Source organism: Coenobita brevimanus, chromosome 1 (genome assembly GCF_032717465.1).
Source record: "Coenobita brevimanus isolate Jiangsu-jjx chromosome 1, ASM3271746v2, whole genome shotgun sequence".
In the NCBI taxonomy this organism is placed as follows: Eukaryota; Metazoa; Arthropoda; class Malacostraca; order Decapoda; family Coenobitidae; genus Coenobita; species Coenobita brevimanus.
The window spans coordinates 7,898,880-7,923,195 of NC_136954.1; the positions used below are offsets into that span (position 1 = coordinate 7,898,880).

At 42.6% G+C, this 24,316-nt stretch overlaps 1 pseudogene; it reads left to right on the plus strand.

The window, feature by feature from the left end:
- Positions 1–24,316, plus strand: part of LOC145413476 (glutamate receptor 1-like) — an 806,335-nt pseudogene that overhangs the window by 588,547 nt on the left and 193,472 nt on the right.

Below are 24,316 nucleotides of genomic sequence, written 5' to 3' on the forward strand. Positions count from 1 at the left end.
TGTACGAGTTTATCGTTATGTGAGGGAATGGTAGAATATGTATGACCGGACCGGTGAACCCTGTTAAGTATATTGGCATACGTATTCAAGGCAGCTGCAAAGTCGATACTCTCTACGTCTGAAGGGGTTTCCCACTCATCATCCGAAACTCCCGTATTTGTTTCCTTATCTATAACATGTGGTGTGGGTTGTACAATGGGTGGGCTGTCTCTTAATTGTGAGTCTGATGTTGTGGCAATTTGTGTGTCATCTGGTATTAAAGTGGGTGGTGGCGAAAATATTCCTGTCATTAAGATATGATGTTATGAAATACGCCTCTTGTTTATTTATGTCCTAGCAAACTAGATGAGTAAATAGGTGGAATATAGCTAATTTTAGCACTGAGAAGAAATGAGTAAGTATAATGTTACCCACTTGATACAGATCGTAGAGGTGTGTCGATACAAAAGTCTATCTCGGAAGAAAATACAGGTTTGATTGAAGATCTCTTGATAATTCTAGTGGTGTGTTGATGGACGATATTACTCAGGAAACTCCATGGCCTGGTATTTGTAGTGGTTAACGGCTGTCCCAGGCAAACCTCAGCATAGAACGTCGAATTTCCAACTTAACTGTGAAAATAAGTGAATATGAGTAGGAGCTATGTGAATAATGAGTAATGAGTAGTGGGTGAGAAGTGCCTGGTGTCAGTCACACGTTGCTTGGCATGGCAGACTCGCGTTGTGATGTCATCTCAGCACATGGTGACGTCGGCTTCCCACACTGGTAGCTGTGGTGAGTGAATGAGTAGCGATGATTAACTTGAGTGAAGACGAGTGAGTAAGATGAGTTGTGAGTCGTGTCTCACTCTTCGTTTGTTTGTTCCCTTTATTCTATGTGGAAGTTTTCTCGGTCCTTTTCTCTAGTGATTTATTCGTTGTGGGATGAAGACTGCCGCCACTTGTAGGTGCGTGTAGAAGATTATACAGACGACGTAGAGTTGTTAATTGTAGTTGATTGTAGATGGCTGTAGTTGATTGTAGATGGCTGTAGACTTTGTAGAACTGAAGCTAATCTTGTAGTCTCGGTTGCTTTTTGTAGAAATTTGCTTTTAATTCGGAGACGATGTCCGCAGATTTGCTGGTTTGTCGTTAAGCTACGTGCAAGGCGTCAAGTGATCTCTTGACCTCTGCATCAGCGTAATGATCTGGGAGACGGAGGGGGCAGGACGGAGAGAATACTGTCAGGAGCTGATATTGTTGGTTGTTTTCAATCTTGATATTTTGTAGGAATTTAATGTTGATTCGTGAGACGAGGTTCGTATACGTTCGCTGCTACCAAATGTCATAAAGACTTTGTAGTTACTTGTAGAGAAGTATATTTTAGACTTGTGGTCGAGCGGCTTTTATATCTTGTAGTAGTTTCCCCACCAGATGTCATGTAGTGACGGGAGAGGTAAAGAATAGTATGGGACTATTTTTATTTGTCTTGGAAATATTAAACAGGTATAAGAGTATAAGTCCCGGGTAGCTACCTCCCTGTCTCGCTATCTCTCTCTCTTTCTGTTCTAAGGCTAATCTCCGTCTCGACCTCTCTCTAGGGTCGCTTGTCTCCTTCTAAACTCTCTTTTTTAAAATCTGGTGTAGTAGGGGTGTGTCACGTATGTTCCTCATGGCAACAGATCTTTCTCACGAGAGGACTGCTGACAGCTAACTGCATCATCTCCTTACTGGCCGCTGTCGTCAGCTTTCCTCCGTGTAAGCATGTTTAGCGCTGCTAGATTCTCGCAGACACAACACCTTCTCATCATTTGACTTCCTGCTTCTATCTGTCTCTCTATCTATCTATTTATCTATCTATCTATTATGTAGTCCTATAAAGAAAGTGATGATAATGAACGATGAGTGATGATAGTGAGTTTTGGTGAAATAGATAATGAGTTGTGAAAGTGATAGTTGTGAAAGTGACAGTGGGTTGTGGTGAAAGTGACTTTGAGTTATGAAATTGACAGTGAGCTGTGGTGAGTGATAGTGAGTTGTTGAAAGCCATGATTGTGAATTGTGTTGAAAACGATGATAATAAGTGGCGATGAGTGATGATAAAATGGGTGATGATAGTGATTGATGACAGGTTGGTGATGACAGTGAGTGGCGATGAAAGTGTTGATAATGATGGGTGATGAAAATGATGAATGACGATGGTAGCGATTGATGATGAAAGTGATAACTTGTTGATGATGACTGAATGGTGATGATAGTGATGTGTGATGTAAGTGTCGTCTGATTGGTGATGACAGTGAGTGGTGATAGTTCCAATGACAGTAGTGACTGAATGGTGATACCAGTGAATGGTAATGGCAGTGAGGCCATTGGTTGATGGCTGTGATGACAATGGTCATGGCAGTGAGTAGCGATGACAGTGATTTGTGTTGACTGTCATTAGTCATGACGCTGATGCCAGTGATGGGAGATAATTGTGATGACCGTGGGTGGTGATGTGAGTGGTGGTGAGTGATGGTGGTGAGTGGTGATGAGTGATGGCAGTGAAGATAATGACAGTGACTGGTAATGACAATTTTGAAAGTTAGGGGTAATGATGGTGGTGATAGTGATGGTGATGAGTGGTGATGAATAATGATGAGTAATGACAGTAATGGCAGTGAGTGGTGGTGACAGTGAGTGTTAACAGTGATAACGGTGAGTGGAATTGACAGTACGTGGTAATGACAGTGAGTGGTGATGACAGTGAGTGGTGAGAGTGGTGACGGTGAGTGGAGATGACAGTAGGCCTAAGTTGTAATGATTGAGTGGTGATGACAGTAAGTGGTGATGACAGATGACGTTCCTGAACTCGGTGGATTTCTCTGATGGTCTCGGCTGAATCACAGAGTCCTGCCCATCTCTCTCTCTCTCTCTCTCTCTCTCTCTCTCTCTCTCTCTCTCTCTCTCTCTCTCTCTCTCTCTCTCTCTCTCTCTCTCTCTCTCTCTCTCTCTCTCTTTCTCTCTCTCTCTCTCTCTCAATATTTATTTTTCACATTTTCTCCCTTCATCTCACCTTCCATTAACATCAGCCTTCTGTATCCAACCCTTAGAATATTATCGTCAAACTTTAACTAAAATATAAAGCTTTAATTGTCACGCCCATACGACAAAGCACTAGGTTTATTTCGTCAGTGTGATATAATACGGGGTTGTTAGGAAAATGATAAAGTTAATAGTACCAGTAGTCCCATTCCCCGGCCCCTATAACACAGTAACATAGATTGGTGTTATCTGTAAATGAATAGAGGATGGTTCCTTTGACTCACTGATCTGTATTAAATCGTTTGTTAATAGCGGGAATACGAGTAAAAAAGGAAGACGCGACCTTGAGAGACTTATGCCCGTTTTTCTCGTCGGATAAGGAGGCTCCTGAACACCTCTTAACGATTTATTCTTAGATATGGCTGATTAATGTCGTTTTGTACGTTCTGTATGTAAAGTGAAACGATGTGAGAAGAATTTACAAAACACAGAAGAGGACAGTAAGGAGAAATAAGCAAAATAAATGACTAAAGTAAAGGTATTCGGGAGCTTCCTTAACCGACGTGACTACAGGCCTTAATGTCAGGTTATTGCTTTACTTTTGTGACGGGTTTTAAAATTTAGAATAGTTTTATCATTAGTTATTAATTAATTGTTTTTGGTAATAGTATTGTTAGTCCATTATTTGCTATATGATATACTTGGCTATCCTATTCCGGCGGAAGTCCTAGCAACCTTTGTTGAATTCTGGGAAGTCCTAGCAATCAGTGTTTAAATCTAAGAAGTCTTAGCAGTCAGTGTTTTAATCTAAGAAGTCCTAGCAGTCAGTGTTTAAATCTAAGAAGTTCTAGCAGTCAATGTTTAAATCTAAGAAGTTCTAGCAATCAGTGTTTAAATCTAAGAAGTTCTAGCAGTCAATGTTTAAATCTAAGAAGTTCTAGCAATCAGTGTTTAAATCTAAGAAGTTCTAGCAGTCAGTGTTTAAATCTAAGAAGTTCTAGCAATCAGTGTTTAAATCTAAGAAGTTCTAGCAGTCAGTGTTTAAATCTAAGAAGTCCTAGCAGTCAGTGTTTAAATCTAAGAAGTTCTAGTAGGCAGTGTTAAAAGCTGAGAGGTCCTAGCTGCCAATGTTTTTTTTTTATCTAAGAAGTCCTAGCTACCAATGTTTAAATATACAGTTAAAAGTCCTAGCTGTCAGTTTAAGAAGTTCTAGCTGCCAGTGTTTAAATCTGATTCGAGCACAAGTTTTGCTTGTTTTGATTCACCTGGGAAATCAATCTATGGAACCTCAGGATTACGTTATTCTTTTGAGAGAAACTCTGGCATTCAGATGTTAAAGATATGGGCATTGAGAGGTGCAGCAAATTAATGTCAGATTTATTTTACTTCCCGAGTGACTGGCCGTGTAATTTGGCATAGGGTTATCTATTTATTGTGGTCTTCATATGTGCAGACCCTACAGTAGGTGCACATTTTTTTTTTCGTTCTTTCCACCAAACACTTGTCAAACTGGGGACCATTGTCAAACTGGGGACCATTTCCATATTTCCTCATTATTTTACTTCAAGCATGGTACTCTTGTTCCTTGGGTAACTAGCTAGATACCTCTCATTATTATTATTATTATTATTATTATTATTATTATTATTTTATTATTATTATTATTATTATTATTATTATTATTATTATACCTTACAATGGGTTTTATGCGATCAGTGGTCAGACCCTGTAAGCACACACATTTCGTATATTTCGTGAAGTGCGTGAATTGTGGAGACACGAATCCACAGTGGTAACAAACTAGGAGTCTGAGTGCTGGCGACTTTTTTTTTTTTTTTTTTTTGTGGGAACTATCCCTCCTTCCTTTTGGAATGTTGGCAATCATTAATTAGTGAACTGTATCCGTTGTAGTGTAGTTAGACGTAATTATATAAATTAGCCAGCTGTTTATAAACAGCAGAATATCACAGGGGCTTGTACGAATTTCGTCTGATTAATTAACAGGTTTTAGGAACAGCATCAACCACCAGGGTCCCCGTTCCTATACCAGTCGTGTTGGCCAGTTTCTCATGTGCCCCGCCCCCTACTGATGCCCCGCCCTCTTCCAGCTCTACTTGTTGCTGATTGGCTGAGATAATTATTCTTATTGATAGAATAATGAGCTTTACCACGAAATATTATTGTATTATTTACCCCCCCCTGGGGGTAGGGGGGTTTCAAGAATACTCCCCCAGTATCCCTGCTTGTCGTACAAGGTGACTAAAAGGGTTGGTGGTGGGTTAATGCCCCACCCCGTAAAAAGAACTAACTAAAAAAGCTAATAAAACGCCTCGGACCCAGACGGACCATACGTTGACGACTAAGGAACGGACAAAGGATATTCTTAGGGTGGGAACGTGGAATGTGAGAGGAGTGAATGATGAAGTGAAAGAGAGAGATTGTTCAGGTGCTTGAGAATGCAAAAGTGGATATATGTGGACTGACTGAAACTAAATGGAAAGGTGAAAGGGTGAGAGAATGGGAATATGGTTTAGGTATATGTGCGGGAGTCAGTGAGAATGAGAGGGCAAGAGAGGGAGTATGTCTGATGATAAGCAAGAAGTGGAAGGAGAATATAAAAGAGTATGGAACAGTGGGTGCAAGGAATGTATGGGTGAGGATGAAAGTAGGTATACAAGTGTGGGCGATTGTATATGTGTATGCCCTGACAGAGGATCGAGTGGCAAGAGTGAAAGATGAGTTTTGGGCGAGAGTAGAAGCATGTATGGACAAGTATGGGAGGAGCGAGAGAGTGCTGTTGATTGGAGACATGAATGGCAAAGTTGGGAATGTACAAGTGGATGGAGTGGTTGATCAGTGGGGTGTGCCAGCTGAAGTGGATGGGAATGGTAGTGCTTTGGTGGACATCTGTGCTTGTAAGGGGTTGGCAATAGCCAACACCTACTTTCGTCATAAGATGATCCATCGGTATACATGGAGAGTAACGAGGAGGATGGATGGTGAACTTGTTGAACGAAAGGCAATTATAGACTACGTGTGTGTGGATGAACGAATGAGAAGACAATTGTTGGATGCAAGAGTGTGGAGAGGGTGGGGGAATGGAGTCTCGGACCATCACTTAGTGATGGCCAAGGTAGAGCTGCAAAGAAAGTGGTTGAGGAGATGAAGGGGACGACAGGAGGAAGCAGCTCCTGTGAGAAGAGTGGAGAAATTGCAAGATAGTGAGAAAATGACAGAGTATAAGAGCATAGTGGAAGAATGATTGGGAAGATATAAGCTAGAGCAGATGGAAGGGGTGGAAGACGTATATAAGATATTCACGAAAGAGATAGGCGCAGCGTGTGAGGTGGTTTGTGGAGTGAGGAGGAGATGCAAGGGTGTGCAAGGGACAGCATGGTGGAATGATGAGGTGAAACGAGCTGTGGAACAAAAGAAGAAGGCATATAGTGAATAGTTATCGAGTAGAGGTAGGGGAGAAGATGAGAGAGAGAAGAGAGAGATATATGTGAGCAGGAGAAGGGAGGTTAAGAGACTGGTGAAGGAGAGTATGAAGAAAGTGGATGAAGAGTTTGGGAGGAATCTGAGTGTGAAATGGAGGGAGAGTAAGAAATTGTTTTGGAAGGAGATAAAGAAAGTAAGGCAGTGTGAAATGGGAAATAGTAGAGGAGTGAAAGATAGGAATAATAGATTGTTGGTGGAGAAGAGAGAGAAATTGAGGAGATGGAAAGAGCACTTTGAGGATTTGTTCAATGTAGAGAGTGAGAGCAGTGGGAATATAAGTGGTTGGGGAATGGCTAGGAGAAGAAGAGATGAGAGGAGGGAGGAAGAGATCAGTAGGTCTGAAGTAGTGGAAGCGATGAAGAAGATTAAGTTGGGAAAGGCCCCAGGAATTGATGGAGTGTGTGGTGAAATGCTGAGGTATGGGGGTGAGATTGTTGTGGAGTGGATATGGAAGTTGTGTAGATTGGCTTGGGAAGAGGGAAGGGTTCCAGAGGACTGGAAATCAGGTATAATTGTTCTTTTATACAGGAAAAGGGGAGAGAGAAGTATGTGGTAACCATAGGGGTATTTGCCTTTTTAGTGTGACTGGTAAAATATATGGTAGAATACTCATTGATAGGGTTAGGCATATGACAGAGGAGCTAGTTGGAGAAGAACAAGGGGGATTTAGGAAGGGAAAAGGGTGTGTAGATCAGATATTTGTTCTAAGATGTTTAGTGGAGAAGTATCTAGAGAAGGGAAGGAAAGTGTATGCTGCCTTCATGGACTTGGAGAAAGCTTATGACAGAATAGATAGGCAAGGTAAGTGGAAGGTATTAAGAATAAATGGAGTGGAGGGGAAATTGTTGAGTACTGTGAAGAGTATGTACGAGGGAGCTAGGGTTACGGTGTTAGTGGATGGTGAGCTGAGTGAATTCTTTGATCTCAATGTGGGACTGAAACAGGGTTGTGTGATGTCTCCATGGCTGTTTAATACATACATGGATGGGGTTGTAAAGGAGGTGCAAGGTAGGGCAGTGGATGTGGGGGTAGCTCTAATGAATGAGGGTGAGATTTGGAAGATTCCGGTGTTGCTGTTTGCTGATGATACAGTGTTGTTGAGTGAAGATGAATGGGAGTTGCAAGGTTTGGTGAATGAATTTGGGACAGTGTGTAGGAGGAGGAATCTGAAAGTTAATGTAAACAAAAGTAAAGTTATGGTGTTTGAGAGGAATGAAGTCACAGAGTGTGCAGTGAGGTTGGATGGTGAGGATATGGAGAATGTGAGTGCATTCAAGTACTTGGGTAGTGTGATGAATAAGGATGGAACTTTGGGGGATGAAGTGCGTGAAACGGTACAGCAGGGAAGGAAGGTTGTTGGTACACTGAAAGCTGTGATGAGAAATAGGGAGGTGTGTATGGAAGTTAAGAAGTCACTGCATGATAGTATTGTGATCCCTACTCTGACGTATGGAAGCGAGGCGTGGACCTTGCAAGAGGGGAACAAGTCAAGAGTGAGAGCAGTGGAAAAGAGTTACTTGAGAGGAGCATGTGGAGTGACGTGGAGGGCCAGGTTGACGAATGAAGAAGTGAAGGAACGTTGTGGGGTGGATGTGGATGTGGTTGAGAAAATTAGGAGAAATACACTGAGGTGGTTTGGACATGTGAAGAGAATGGAGAATGAAAGACTGACTAAGAGCGTGTATGTAGGTGAGGTGGAGGGAGGGAGAGGGAGGGGTAGAACGAGGATGAGGTGGAGGGATGGAGTAGAGAAGTATATGAGGAAGGGGGGGTGATTTGGGGGGAGGGTAGTCAAATGGTGGGTGACAGAGCGACTTGGAGGCGTTTTGTCTGTGGCCACCCTTTGCGGGATTAGGGCGTCGGGCTATAGATAGATAGACTTTGAATTCATTTCTTTATGACAAAGGAAGCACTAAAATTTGGTACCTGAATCAAAATGTTTGAAAAGAACCAACCTGCCTCCTCCCGTGACTGCAGCTGATTGCCGCCAAGAAAGTTCGGAGCTTGGCAATAACACATCGCAGCTGTGTCACTATTGCTGTTAAACATATTAAGTCACCTATTTGTCATGGCTGGTAAGTTACCACAGTATCATAACCATATTGTAATTTTCCCTGTGTAAATCCTTTATATCAGAGGTTTGAACATAGAAGTAGGAAAACGAAATGTCACTGGCTTCGCTTCGAAATGAGATACCTCATTCTATACACGTGAAATCAGTGAAATCTTATAGAGAGAAAAGGGTTTTGTGTGTGTGTGTGGATACCATATTTAAGGAAAAATGTTAAAACACTAAGTTCTTTGTAGAATATGTACCTTTTTGTTTTCATAGAGGGAACTTTCGTTACTTTACAAACCTTTCAGGCCGATGACGTTCCTTGGTACTTTTTTTTCCAACATCCTTTAATACAAAACATTTCCTAGTTAAATGGAAAAGGTATCATTGCAGTTAAGGTTTTAAGCAAGTTTTGTTGCTTCGATTAGCGAGAGCACCTGACATGTTTACCCAACATTGGCACGGCAAAGACTGGCTCAGAACTCCTACTCGGGCCGACGGGTGAGTGGGCGTGGCCAAGGGGGCGGGGCACAAGAGAAACTGGCCAACGCGACCGGTATAGGAGGCCTAAGATATGGCTGTTGATAATGTAATAGCGTACTACTGACATTCACTCCTTCACCACGAGGCTTTCTGCGAGGGATAATGTAGTGGCAAGAAAGAGTAATAGTGGCCTTCCTACCCTATGCCTTTCCACTTTATCCATTGCCTTACTCTTGTACACTATAATTTATCCACTAGTTCCGTTCCATGTGCCCCAGAAGCTTGAGTTTAGTATTAAATGGGAGCTTAATGAATCCTTTGGGTACGAGTTAATGTGGATAAACATGGCAATGAAGAGAGGCAGAAAGGAAGAAATGAAAAGAATTGAAAGAGAGGAAAATGTGAAAGGGACATTAGGAAAGGCATGTGATTAAAGAGAAGAACGTGAAATGAAAAATTTGAGGTGGATTAGCCTATGAGAGGGTAATGTATTGTCGAGAGGGAGATGAAAGAAAGAAAAAATATGAAAAATAAAGGATCAAGAGTGAAAAAAGATGAGTGAAATGTGAGAGCATCTGAGTAATATGAATGATAATGAGATTCACGAGGAGGATAATGAGAGGAGACTTTGAGAAGAATATGGGAGAGAAAATGGGGGAATGGTTTTAAGGAAGGAACACAAAAACAAAACAAAACATAACAGATTATCAGCATATTCTTTGCTCTTCCTTATGGCTTCACTAACTCCTCATAAAATCACCACCACCCTTATTACCATGTGAAATTTCGTAGCGTACATAAACAGATGATGGATGTTAGTGCCAAAGTGTTAAGGGACTTGTAGGGGTCGCTGGGGATCAATCGTTTGGTGGTGTGTCGTGGCTGGACTAATGGACCTCGGAAGTGGAGTGTGTAGCCTATGTCCAGAGTCTGATGCAGGAAAAAAAATGGGGTTAGTAATAAAATGAAAAGGACGTCCTGCTACTGAAACATTCATATGTAAGATGCAGCCTTCATTAATCCTTTCACTGCTGAAGATCTTAATTGGCAGTAGAATCATCTAGCAGTAGCAAGATTAAAAGGAAATCTCAGTTGAATTTCAGAAGCTCATGGAGGCAGTTTCAAACCTTGTCACTATCATAGACCCTTCTTAATTGAATAAAATAATTAGAGAGTAGCAGTGTAGAATTAGCGTCATCATCGTAGTGGTGTGTTGATTTTATCATGACGTTTATTATTTTCATGCAGTGAGCAGCGCAAGTCGGCATGGATTACTCGTTACCAGTTGTGCCTATATATACTGATTTTATAGCTTGGCCAGGGTTTTCTTGTCTTTCTTTTGTTTTTGGGGGTGGGGGAGGGGATTCTTCAACATTGGTCATTGGCAGAAAAGACAATGCTGTGGTTCTACATCCTTCTCATGGCACTTCTTCATGACTAGCACCATATTGGAGTGTCAGTTTATTGCCGCAACTCGGCATTCAAGATGAACAGATGGCAGTTTTACTCCAAGTTAATGTAGTATACTCGTAGTTAGACATTTGGTAACGAAATCATTTACGGGTATTCTGTGCACCTTATGAAAATACTTGTCTCACCCCTTTCAAGTCCAGAGCATTGATGCCTTCTCGTTGTGGCATCAGTATAACAGGGCAGCTCCGCTACACGGTTTTACAAACACCTGTCAACTCCCTCCCTAGCCCGCAAAAGGAGGAGAGTCAGTTTGCAGTCTACTGGGTTCACGTTCACACATTTAACCTCCATCAGTAGTTTGACAATTTTTGGCATGGTCTTCCTACCTTCAACGGTTTTATTCAGCACAGGGATAGGAATCAGATGGTAAAGGGATTATTAGGTGATTGCTTTTAACCCCGTCACTATATTTTCTCCAACGTTAACACAATTGTAAGTAGTAAAGAAAAATTATGGCATTGGATTGAAGGGGTTTGCTTTATTCTTGCATTTTCCAGACGACTGTACTCACTAGCTGTGTTCTGCATCTTGAATGATTGCTTTACTCCTTGAGCCGGTGCTGGAGAGGGACGCCTTCATGTGGTGGCACCGATACAACCAGGCTGTCCAGTTGCCCGGTTATTACAAATATCCCCCAACAACTTCGCTATCTACCGAAGGAGAATGTTTGACTGCGGGTGGAGGGCAACTTAATCCTGCTGTCCAGTGAGTTCACGTTTCAGATGAGCCTGAGGTTGCAACTACTACCACAATACACTCACTTTATCCAGCAAATACTAACTAATAACGTTGCTAAATAAAATACTTCTGTAGTTTTCGAAAGGTCTCTGACGCAGTTTCTCATGGAACAAATATAATTGTGTATCATTCATGTGCTCTATGTCTGTTCATCCCCATGAAGGATAGATAATCACTGCATTCATTCCCTCTTGTCCTTTCTTCCGCCTCTATAAGACTTCCTATTTCTCTTCGCACTTTGCTCTTTCCTGAAATGTTTCCTGATACTCATCCCCTCACCTGCTTCCATTACTTCCTCCTCCACTCCCTCATCCATATACCTCACAATTACTCGCATTCCCCTCTCTCCTCTTCCTACCTTTCAATTCCTCCTCCTCTTCCCTCTCCTCATCTCCCTCACCTGCTCTTCCCCTTCCCACTCTTCCTGTCACTCCTCTTCTCACCTCTTGTTACCTTGCCCTCCCCTCTCTCCTATTCTCACCTTCCCTCCCTTCTCTCCTCCTCTCACCTTCCCTTCCCCTCTCTCTTCTTCTCACCTTCCTTTCCCCTCTCTCTTCTCACCTTCCCTTCCCCTCTCTTCTCTTCTCACCTTCCCTTTCCCCCTCTCCTCGTCTCACCTTCCCTTCTCCTCTCTCCTCTTCCTCTCACCTCCTCTTCCTCTCGCCTCCTCTTCCTCTTACCTCCTCCTTTTCTCATCTCCTCTTCTTCTCACCTCTCCGTCTCACTTCCCCTTCCGCTCTTTCTTCGTCTCACCTCTTCTTCCTCTCTCTCTCTCTCCTTCTTCATCATCATCATCATCGTCGTCGTCGTCGTCGTCATCGTCGTCGTCGTCGTCAATCTTCTTCTTCTTCTTCCCTTCTCTCCACTTCCTGTCTTTCAATCACTCAGAGCCAGTCGAGGGTTTCATCAGAGACGAAAAACTCTCTGCTTGTTCCCTGATTTCCGCCATGTTGAAATGTTACTGACAGGACGCAGGGCACATGGGACGAGGCAAGAGTTTATAAGATTTTGGGAGAAGAATAGTCTACCAATATATTTATCTGTTTTATTTTTCCATTTATATCAGGCATTAATTTTCCATATTTGTCTGTGTGTCTCTGCGTATGTCTGTCTTTCTCGCTTTGGTGACATGGAGGTAGGGATTAAGTGTGAGAACGGAATATTGAGTAAGAATTTGAAAAGAGTAGAGAGGGATCATTTGTGAGTGCATGATAATTCACGATGATTGTTTCTTTTACGTCATTACATAGATTTGCTTGTATTTGTGGCTCATATGAAACAAGTTGCAGATTGAATAGGTTAAAGGGCTTCTTCGAATCGAACTTGAGTCGCATCATTACCGCGTTCAGTGCCAGATAAACATGCCTGTATTGGAAGGGTTGTTTGGGTGTTGATTGGCTTTGCGCCCGTCTTTTGGTGGTTACTTACTCGTCTTCTAACATTTCTTGGACTGTAAGATCATTCCAAAGGCCTTAATGAAGAAGAGTCTGATAAAGGTGACTCTAGTTACCAGTCCCAGATACTATATATACTTGCAGTTTTAAGGTCAGTCAAGTCAGATATAAAGTCGTGTGGGTGTGGCAAAGAGCGCTGGTATGAAGTAGAACAAGAGGCAGCGGGGGGGATAAAATATTACTGTACATTCTCCTTTCGGTAATTATAATTATTATCTGTTAAGCATATAAAAATGTTTGGAGAACATTTTGCGATTTTTATTATTTTTTATTTTTTTAACTGGAAACGAGTCTTCCGCTGTTTAAGCATGATTGTTTTCCCGCATATACCTGTCTGTCTGTCTGTGTGTCTGTCTGTATCATGCTATGTTATCTGTCTGTCTGTCTATATCTATATCTGTTTGTCGGTAACTCACTGTCAATTAGTCTCGAGGTTTGCAAAAAGTATCAGATAATTAAGATAGAATAAGATTTGGAAAGAATTCTGTGGGTTAGTGTCTCACTGTATATTTGTCTGTCTGTCTGTATATTTGTATCTATGTCTTTCTGCCTGTCTGTCTGTCTATCTGTTTTTTCTGTTTATCAAATGTAGTTTGTCTGTCTGTCTATCTATATCAGTCTTGTCAGCCAGTCATATGTAACTTATTTGTGTCTGTGTATTTGGGGGCTTATAGAAGGAATTAAATCTCGATCAAATGTACAACAGGATTTGGACTGAATATAAAATGAGAACCTCTGTTTTATAATCTCTTGCATTGTCTGTCAGTCCGTCGGTCTGCCTGTCTCTGCCTGTCCGGCTGTCTCTGTCAGTCTGGTTGTACAAGATGTTGGGGCACGAATCCTAAGTAATGAAAAAGATTGGGAAGAATATTATACGACTCTTGAAATTGAAATATCAAGTTCGAACATTGGGTACAGTGAAAAGATGGAAGTCTGCCTATTTATCTGACTATCTGGCCGTCTGTCTGTCCAGCATCTATCAGCATTTGGCTGTCTTATCTGTCTAACTAGAGTTTGTCTGTATATATGTATAGCCTGTTTATATTTCTAAGTATGAGTGATTGCAAGCTTGTGATTGTCTATTTGGTTATTAATTTGAGGTATATTTTTATATTTATGTATTTTATGTTTAGCAATCTCTATCTGTCTTATGTGTCTTTCCATTTACCTACATTGTTTCTCCTTTGCGACGGATTCACATTCTTTTTAGTTTTTCTTATAATTCTCTTCCGTCCATCTCTTTCTTTTCCTCACACATTTTAGTTAGATCTTTAGTGTAAGTTATCATTCACTTCTGATGTGTGAATTTCCTCTCTTTCTCTCACTTCAACTTTTTCTCTCAGTTTCTCTTCCTCTCCTCCAGGCTTCCTTTCTGGGCAACTTTTCTCCTTTTATATTGGTTATAGATTTCTTCACCCTTTTCCTCTTGTGGTTTCTTGTCCTCATCCTCATTGTTCTTTTTAGTCCATTTTTTTACCTTTTTCCCTCTTCTTCACCCTCCCTTTCTTAAACAAAATTTTCGTGCAGTTATTTCCTTTTCCTTTCTTCCTCCTCCTCCTTCCTTCTTCTTACTTTTCCTCGTCTTCTCATTCTTGTTAGCATCTCCTGACGCGTTTCCCCTTCTCATTAATTCATCCTTTCCCCCACAGTCTGTCTTACAATCTCTCTCTCTCTCTCTCTCTCTCTCTCTCTCTCTCAAGGAAAGATGATTCTGCGGCTGATGAGAGAGAGAGAGAGAGAGAGAGAGAGCAAAGTAAGTGTAAATTGTGTGTGGGGTGAGAGTAAGCTGACCGATGCTGACTCGTATTCTTGTTGGTTAATGAAAGTCGCTACCACCTTGACTTAGTGACATTATTTTCTTATTCCGCTTTACTATTCTCTTGTCTGTTATTAATACCTTTGTAATACTGGTATTAATTCCATGAATAACATTTGAACACCGCATAGGCTACAAAAATAAGTTATATTCTTTTTGCTTAAACTTGGCCCAGGTTTTCATCCTTTTGCAGCTTATTTTACGTAGCTCAGCGGCTGAAAACTACAACGCAACGAGCCTACTCCCTGTCCATAGCACTTCATTGTGACCAGCATCAAATTCGAGTGATTACCTCTTGTTCCAACTCAATATTCAAGATAGAGATATGACAATTTTCGGTCAAGTTAAAGTAAAAACCGTGTAGTATAGAGAAGAGCTGCTTGCTTGTCTCTTTAGCTGTTCACAATACGAGCCTTGTCAAATGTTGGGGCGTATTGTGGGTGGCATTGGAGGCTTCGTAGCACCTCTTCCTCAGCGATTTATTTATTTATTTTTCTATATCACATAACTTTCCGTTATTTATACTGTTTCATTACCTCCAATAGTTTGCATCAGTAACTTTTATGTGGATGGTGAACTGTAATGTGCAGAATAAATCGCTAAGGAATTGATGTTAGGGAATCTTCAAAGCGACCTAGAATGTAACTCAGCCTACACTTTTCAAGGTAGTGTTCCTTTCTCACGACTTATTGAATAAATGGTAAGATTTAGTACCTGTCAGAACATGATCAATGGGAATAAATCCGCAGGTGTAGAGGAAAATGAGGAAGAAATAATCAGGGAATCAGGTGAGAAACTAAGTGGAAAAGGAGTTGTAAGCTGGAATGGCGAATGGATACATAGGCTTAGAGGAAAATGAGGAAGAGGTAATCGTTAAGTCAGGTGAGAAAATGGTTGGGAAAGGAATGATAAGCTAAAATAATGACACCATATATGATAACTGAAAAGGAATTATTGAGATCGTTAGAGTGACTATAGGTAACGGATAATGGCAAAAAAAAAAAAAAGGTACTGAAAGAGGAATAGTATATTAAAAAAAAAAGAAGATACAACGATAGGGGAAAGTCAAGGAGGCATTGAAAGTAACAAAGAATACTTCACTGGAGACAGACTATTGTAATTAAGAAAGGAGATGGGAAGATTGATTAATAATTATATCAGATAATGCGAAAAGGAAGGGACTGGCAAAAAAATGAAGTGACAGTGAAAAAAAAGGAAGAGGCTAAGAAAAACAATAATAACCCAAATGGCTGAAACACCAGAGTGAGAATCATTAAGTGGGGAGGAGGAGGATTGAGTCTGGGTTGGTGAGATTGATTATGGGATGAAGTGGGGGAGTAAGGGGAAGTGAGAGAGTGAGGGCATGTGAGTAGAGATGGGAGAGGAGGATAGGAAGTTGACTGGGATGAATTAGGAGAGAGAGAGAGAGAGAGAGAGAGAGAGAGAGAGAGAGAGAGAGAGAGAGAGAGAGAGGAAATATTAATGTCAGTAAAGAAGATGGAGAGGAGACGAGAGGGAGGTGATGGAAAGATGAATTCGAGAGAGAGATGGGAAGGAGGAGCCGATGAGGTAAGGGGAGAGAGAGAGAGTGGAGGAGAGGAAGCTGATATCAGTGAGTAAAGGGATATAGAGAGGGGAAGAGGGAGGGTGAGGGGAAAGAGGGGAGGAGAAGGGAGAGGAGAGATGGAGGGAAGTGGGAGGTAGTAGAAAGAAAGGAAGGAGGATGGGGTAGAGAGGTGGGCAAGAGAGGAGGAGGAGGAAAGGGGGACGGAGGAGGTGAGTGAGTGAAGGCAAGGAGAGTAATTTAGATAGGTGGAGTTAGAGGGGGAGGGGGAGTTAGTGGGGGAGGTGAAGCAAGGGGGAGGTGGAGTTAGAGGAAGAGGTTGAGTTAGAGGGGGAGTTGGAGTTGGAGTTTGAGAGGGAGGTTGTGTTTGAGAGGGAGGTTGAGTCTGAGAGGGAGGTTGGATTTGAGAAAGAGGTTGAGTTTGAGAGGAAGGTGGATTGGAAAAGGAGAAGGAGTTGGAAAGGGAGGTGGAGTTAGGGAGGAAGGTGGATGAAACAGGGAGCGATTTCGGACAGAAGGAATGGATGGAGAGAGGAGGAGCTAACAGAGAAGGGGAAGGAGGTGGAGGTAGAGAGGGAATGAGGGAAAGGGGCAGGGAGAGGAGGGGGAGAGAATAGGGGAAGGAGAGAGACAAGTTTGCATAGAGGGGAAGGAATAGCTGATGAGTAGAGAGGGAGTGAGGAGAAGTAGAAGAGGAGATGGGGAATGTAATGGAAGGGAGCAGGAGAGAGAGAAGAGGCAGCTTTCACTAACACTCAAGGAAACTTGAAAGAAAGAGAAGGTAAGAGATATTGGGGATGAGGGGAAGAGGAGAGAGGGGATGAATGAATGTGTGATTATAGAAGGGGAGTTAGGGCAGAGAGAGTGAGGGAAAGGAGGAAGTTGATGAGGTAGAGAGGGGTAGAGTAAAGGAGAGGAGGAGGTGGAGGAGACAAGCGGTTGGGATGGAGAGAGGACGTGAGAGGAAGATGAGGGTAGAAAGGCGGGGAGGAGGTGGGGGAGAAACAGGGTGGGAATAAGGGAAATAGTAATGAAGGGGACGAAAAATACAGCTAATAAGGTTAGTAAAGATGGAAGGAGAGGGGAAGCTGATAGAGAGAGGGGAACGTGGTTGTGGTGGGGGAGATGAGCGACGGCGGGGACAGCGGTGGGGCGGAAGAGAAAAGAAAAATTAAGAGATATAGGAGGAGGAGGAGGAACGGAGAAATGGTGACAGATTGAGAGGAGGAAAGAGGAAGTGGGAGAGTAGAACCTGGGGAAGGAAATGGTGAAAGGAGTCAAAAAAAATGAATGGAGAGAGGGTGAGAGAAAAGAGAGGGAGAAGGAGAGGCTGGTGCGGATGAGGAGAAGGGAGAGGAGGAATGGAAATTGATGGAAGAGAAGACAGAGGAGGAAGTGGTGAAGGTGGAGAGGGAAAGGAAAAAAAAATGAAGAGATAATGAGAGAAAGAGGAAGAGTAGGGAGTGGGGGGAGAGGAGAAGGAAAAGAAGAAGAGGGAAAGTGACAAAGGGAGGAGAGAGGAAAGCGGATGACTGAAAAGTGTTCCATAGAAAGTCACATTTACGGCCCAAATGTTTCCTCCTTGTCCCGCTCTGGCCAGGTTAGTGCCAACGGATCTGTTAGGGAGCATACTCGTACGGGCCAACTACCACTGTCAGAGATGTGTGGAACTTTCACTCCGACACTCTTAGGACCCTTTCAACTCAGTAAAATCGTGTGATGTTAGAACTGATCACTACAGTTGTACTGACCTTCAGAGGGTTGATATTGATGGTATTAACACTAGGCTCCTCAGATCCTCCCTCAGCTGAGGAGAGAATAAAAATGTGTTTTGCATTAATTAGAACAAAAAAACTACAATTGTTCCAACCGTGAGTGCTCGCACATACACACGCACGCACGCACGCACGCACGCACGCAAACACACACACACACACACACACACACACACACACACACACACACACACACAAGCACGCACGCACGCACACACACACACACACACACACACACACACACACACACACACACACACACACACACACCTTCATTGTTCGCTGTTTTATGTAGTATATCCGTGTTTTTCTTTTTCTTATCATATGTCTTCCTTTCCTCTTTCCTTTTGTATGATACACTTCCTCAGTTAAATCCAGCGATACTTATTGGCTTCCTTGTCATCATCTCATAACTTTTACTCCCTTTTCTCGTTTCCATTGCTAAATCATTCCACTTTTGATATCACTTCTATTCACCTATGTCTTCCATGTCATTTGTCACTTTTTACTCCATTCTTTTTTCCTGCTGCCCCTTTCACTTTTATTACCACCTTTTCTCACTTCCAGACCTCCCTCTCTCTCTCTCTCTCTCTCTCTCTCTCTCTCTCTCTCTCTCTCTCTCTCTCTCTCTCTCCTTCTTTCCCTCTGTCTCTCCCTCCATCTAAGTTACTTTTTTTCTCCATTCATTATACTACTTCTTTCTCTTCCATTCTTCTTCCCTCCGTTTCTTTTACAGTAAATTAGTCGTCCTTTGTCTCCACCCCTCCCTGCTTCCCTCTTTCCATCCTTGGTATCACCCTTCTTTGTTGCCTGTCTTCCATCTTTTTCACCACCTCTCTTCGTCTTTTCCTCTTTCCTTGCCTCTCTCTTTCATCAGCTGTAGATAATCCTTCTTTCCTTTAATCCTTGTATATCTTTTCCTCCCTCCCCACACTTCCTTATTCCTACAGTAACCCATCCTTTCCTCCTTCCCTTCCTCCCTGGCTTCTTCCTTCCCTCCCTTCCTGGTTTCTTCCTTCACTCCCTCCCTGGTTTCATCCTTGCCTTCCTCCTTGGTTTCTTCCATGTCAGCCACTCCTTTCACTTGTTTTTGTGGTGACTCCCTTCCACCCTAGCTTAAATATCTCCACTTCTCCTCATCCATCCATACCTATTCCTCCAATCCTCCTTCTACTCTCATTTCCTCCCTCTGCCTCTCCCTTCTGCCTCCATTTCAGTCGCTCCTCTCTGGTTTGTTTTGCCTTTATGACGACAGAAGGGGATTACCCATTTATATTTCTGTTCTCCAGTCGAAACTTGTACGCTTGCTAGACACAGATTGACAGCGGAGGAAAGGGCGATAGTGGTCAGTTGAGAGAGAGAGAGAGAGAGAGAGAGAGAGAGAGAGAGGGGGGGGGCGATAATGGTCAGTTGAGAGAGAGAGAGAGAGAGAGAGAGAGAGAGAGAGAGAGACTTGATGGTTTTCGCGTGGGGTAATTATTTACAATTAATGGACAAGTGTGCATGCTTATTAATGGTACCAAAGATGTTAAGAATGCTTTACGCAACTTGTTTTACTTGGAGTTAGCGAAGTGATTTGTAAAATTATTTCAAATATTGACTGAAACAGGAATAAATGTAGACAGCTCCGGTGATGCTTGTGGTAATAATAGTTGTGGTGGTGCTGTTGGTGTGGTTGTTGTGGTTGTGCTTGTGTAGTGATGGTGGTCACATGTTGTGGTGGTGGTGGTGGTGGTTGGTGGTCGGGGTGGCGGTTGTAATTGTAGTAATTACAGTAGTTTTTATGGTCTTTGTTGATATTGATGGTTTTACTGTTGTGGTGGTGGGAGTGGTAGCAATAGTAGTTTTAGTCGTGGCTGAAGGGACTTTAGCAAAGGGTATGGTGATAGTTGGGTGGTTTGAAGATGGTGGTTATGATGATGGTTGTGTGTGTGTGTGAGGTGGGTGGCAAGCTGGTCACAGTGAAAGGAACCAATGAATGGAACATCATGGGTACCAGCACTCCCATTCGTTAATCAGGATAATGGGCAGAGCTTGGAGGAGCAGCGTCACAAGTTTGGCGCCTCCTGTTGGCCAAGAACTTAAGTGGAAGGAGACTGTTTAGCAGTGTGATGACTAAACAATATTCCACACAGAAGCACTCGAACTTCTGTATAGATACGTCCTTGGAGTGAAGTTAGCTATTATCGAAATTGTTCTATTTTCATTTTTTCCTTCAGATATCAGCTGTGTAGAAATGATCATGAAAAAAAAAACTTACTTATGAGAATTGTTTGGTTGATAAAAGATGACAAATGTATATACAGAGATATATTTATAATTTAAACTGAAGACAGGTAATAAGCTGTAAAGTATTGGTAGCTGTGTGAGTGAAGAAAATGAACGGTCGGCAACAAAAGTCCTCTCATCTCCCATGCTTTTCTCTCCACGGACTTTGCGGATTCACCATACTGATTTTCATAGTCCATGGAGAGAAAAACAGGAAAGGAGACAATCCTTTTGATGCCGACTTACTGTACATGCAAATAATGTTATACAGAACTTTACGAGAGTTTGAACTGTGAATAGCTTGGTAAATGGACGAGTGAAATGAAGTATATATAAAAGCAATCTGATGCACAACTTATTTTATTCAGCCCAATGACGAACAATTGTTATTTTTCATTCTTTTTATGTTCAGGCGAGAGTTTGTAAATACGGATAAGGGTGCACACTTGTAACCCCATAAAAGTAAATTATGTAAAAGACTGAATATTAATGTGACAGTACGAATAACAAAGCGATCTCATCAATAAAATGTATGGAGACTGCTTTATTTTGCATATTGGTTGGAACGCTTTTATATTTTCGAAACACACACACACACACACACACACACACACACACACACACACACACACACACACACACACACACACACACACACACACACACACACACACACACACACTGATATTAAGGTTGGACCACCAGGTACAGTAACTTATCTTTGGTTAACGCTGGATGGTTTTACTCTCCGTTTGGGAAACCTCACGAGATCTGAGTGTTAACAAGTGTCGATTAGCACCACAGTATTCATCACATCCCTCTAGCTATGCTCTCACTTACTCTGTACTCTCATACATTCCCCATCTCATATTCACCTTCCGAAATACGCTTCTATCTATCTATTGTCAGACGCCTCAATCCCGTTTGGGGTGGCCACAAACAAACGCCTCCACTTCACCCTGTCCCCCGCCATTTCACTGCCCTGCTCCCAACTCACACACCCCTCTCTCCTATACCTCTCCACCCCATCCCTCCATCTCATCCACGGCCTCCCCCTTCCTCTTCCCCCCTCCACCTCACTTACATACACTCTCTTCGTCAGTCTTTCACCCTCCATCCTCTCCACGTGGCCAAACCACCTCAGTGTGTTCCTCATAACGCTTCCTATCACATCCACATCCACACCACAACCCTCCTTTATATCCTCATTCGTCAGCCTGTTTCTCCATGTGACTCCACAGGCTCCTCTTAAATAACTCATTTCCACTGCTCCCACTCTTGACTTGTGTCTTTCCAACAACGTCCAAGCTTCACTTCCATACGTTAGAGTTGGTATCACAATACTGTCATGTAGTAACTTTTTCACTTCCATACTCACTTCCCTGTTTCTTATCACTGCTTTCAAAGAACCAGCAACCTTTCTTCCCTGCTGTACCCTTTCAAGCACTTCACCCTCCAAACCTTCATCCTTACTCATCACACTACCCAAGTACTTAAACGGACTCACATTTTCTAATTCCTCACCATCCAACCTCGCTGTACATTCACTGACTTCACCTCTCTCAAAGACCATCACTTTACTCTTCCCTACATTCACCTTTAGATTCCGTTTCTTACACACCCTCCCAGACTCATCCACCAAGCCTTGCAGCTCTCCTTCGTCTTCACTTAACAACACAGTATCATCTGCAAACAACAGTACAGGGAGTTTCTAAACACTATCCTCTCTCACCAAAGCCACTCCAACATCCACTACCCTACCTTGTACCTTTTTTATTACGCCATCCATGTACAGATTGAACAACCATGGAGACATGACACATCCCTGTTTCAACCCAACCTTCAAAGAGAAAAATTCACTTAGGTCACCATCCACACGCACTGCAGCCTTAGCACCATCATATATACTCTTCACAACATTCAACAACTTCCCATCAACTCCATATATTCTTAATACTTTCCACAATCCTTGTCTATCCACCCTGTCATATGCTTTCTCCAAATCCATGAAAGCCGCATACAACTTCTTTCCCTTCTCTAGAAACTTTTCCACTAAAGATCTAAGAATGAATATCTGATCTACACAACCTCTTCCCTTCCTAAAGCCTCCCTGTTCTTCTCCAACTAATGCCTCTGTTCTTACTCTAACTCTGTCAATAAGTATCCTACCATACACTTTTCCTATTATACTAAGAAGACAAATGCCCCTATGATTACCACACACTTCTTTTCCCCTTTTCGTTTGTACAAGGGAATAATTATACCTGACTTCCAATCCTCTGGGACTCTACCGTCCTCCCAGGCCAATCTACACATCTTCCACATCCATTCTACTACAATCTCTCCCCCATGCTTCAGCATTTCACCACACACTCCATCAATTCCTGGGGCTTTCCCCGATTTAACTTTCTTCATTGCTTCCACAACTTCTATCCTACTGATTTCTTCCTGTCTTCTCACCTCCTTCCTTCTCGCAGCCATTCCCCAGCCACTTATACTCGCATTACTTCCATCCTGTATGTTCAACAATTCCTTAAGGTGTTCTCTCCATCTGCTCACTTTTTCTCCCTTCTCCACTAGTAATCTACCATTTTTATCTGTCACTCCCCTGCTAACTTCACTTCCACCCTGTCTTAATCTATTCACCTCTTTCCAGAACATTTTCTTACAGTCCCTCCACTTTACACTCAAATTCCTTCCAAATTCCTCATCCACTCTCTTCTTACTCTCTCTTACTAATCTTTTCACCTCTCTCTTTCTTTCTGCATATAACTCTCTCTTCCGCCTCTCAACTTCTTCCACGCCCTATTTCTCATCCATTCATTGTATGCTTTCTTCTTTTATGCCACAGCCTGTCTCACCTCTTCAGTCCACCACGCTGTTCCTTGCACCTCTCTTCGTCTTCTCTTCCTCCCACACACCACATCACATGCTGCACATATTTCTTCTGTAAATATCCTGCACACATCTTCCACGTCTCCCATCTGCTCCAATTCATATTTGCCCAATCGTTCCTCCACTTCTCTCTTATACTCTGCCTTTTTCTCATCCTCTTGTAACCTTTCCACTCTCCTTGCAACTACTCCTTCCTCTCGCCTCTCCCTTCTTCTATTTCTCCATCTTACTTGGATCCTAATTCTTACACCACCAAGTAGTGGTCAGAAAGTCCACTCCCCCAACCTCTATAAACTCTTGCATCCATTACACATCTTCGCATCCTTTCATCCACACACACATAATCAATCATTGCCTTCCTTTCATTCAGTTCACCACCCACCCTTCTCATCATTCGCCATGTATACCTGTGGATCATTTTATGCCTGAAGAGGGTATTGGCTATCACCAACCCCCTCCCAGCACAAATGTCCACTAACGCACTGCCATTCTCATCTATCTCACTGGGCACACCCCACTCACCAACTATTCCATCCATCTTCACATTCCCTACTTTACCATTCATATCACCAATCAAAAACACTTTCTCATTCCTTCCAAACTTTTCCATGCACACTTCCACATTTGTCCAGAACTCTTCTCTCACTCTGCTAGCATGATCTTGCATTGGCGCATACACACACATAATCGCCCACATTTGTATTCCAACTTTCAATCTTACCCACACAATCCTTGACCCAAGTGATCCATACTGTTTTATGCTCTTCTTCCATCTTTTACTCACAACTATACATACTCCTTCCTTTGCCCTCTCATTCTCACCTACTCCTGCACATATACCCCATCCATACTCCCATTCTCTCACACTTTCTCCTCTTCATTTAGTTTCAGTTATTCCACATACATCAACTTTCGCACCCTCAAGCACCTGGACAATCTCTCTCTCTTTCACCTCATCATTCGCTCCTCTTACATTCCATGTTGCCATTACCAAGTCCTTTGTCCGGTCCTGGGTCGTCATCGTTTGGTCAGTCCTTGTCCGAGGCTTCTTGTTTCTCTTTTTAGTTAGTTGTTTTCCGGGAAGGGGCACTAACCCTCCGCCAACCCTTTTAGTCGCCTTCTACGACAAGCAGGGATACTGGGGAGTACTCTTGAAAAACCCCGTACCCCCGGGGGTAGGAGGAGAAAATTCGGTTTTAATATCAGAGTACAGTTTTATAAGTGTTTGGTGCTCGGAGTACACCCGCGACTCACCAGGCAAGATCCCACGTTATATTTGAGCCGAGTGTGT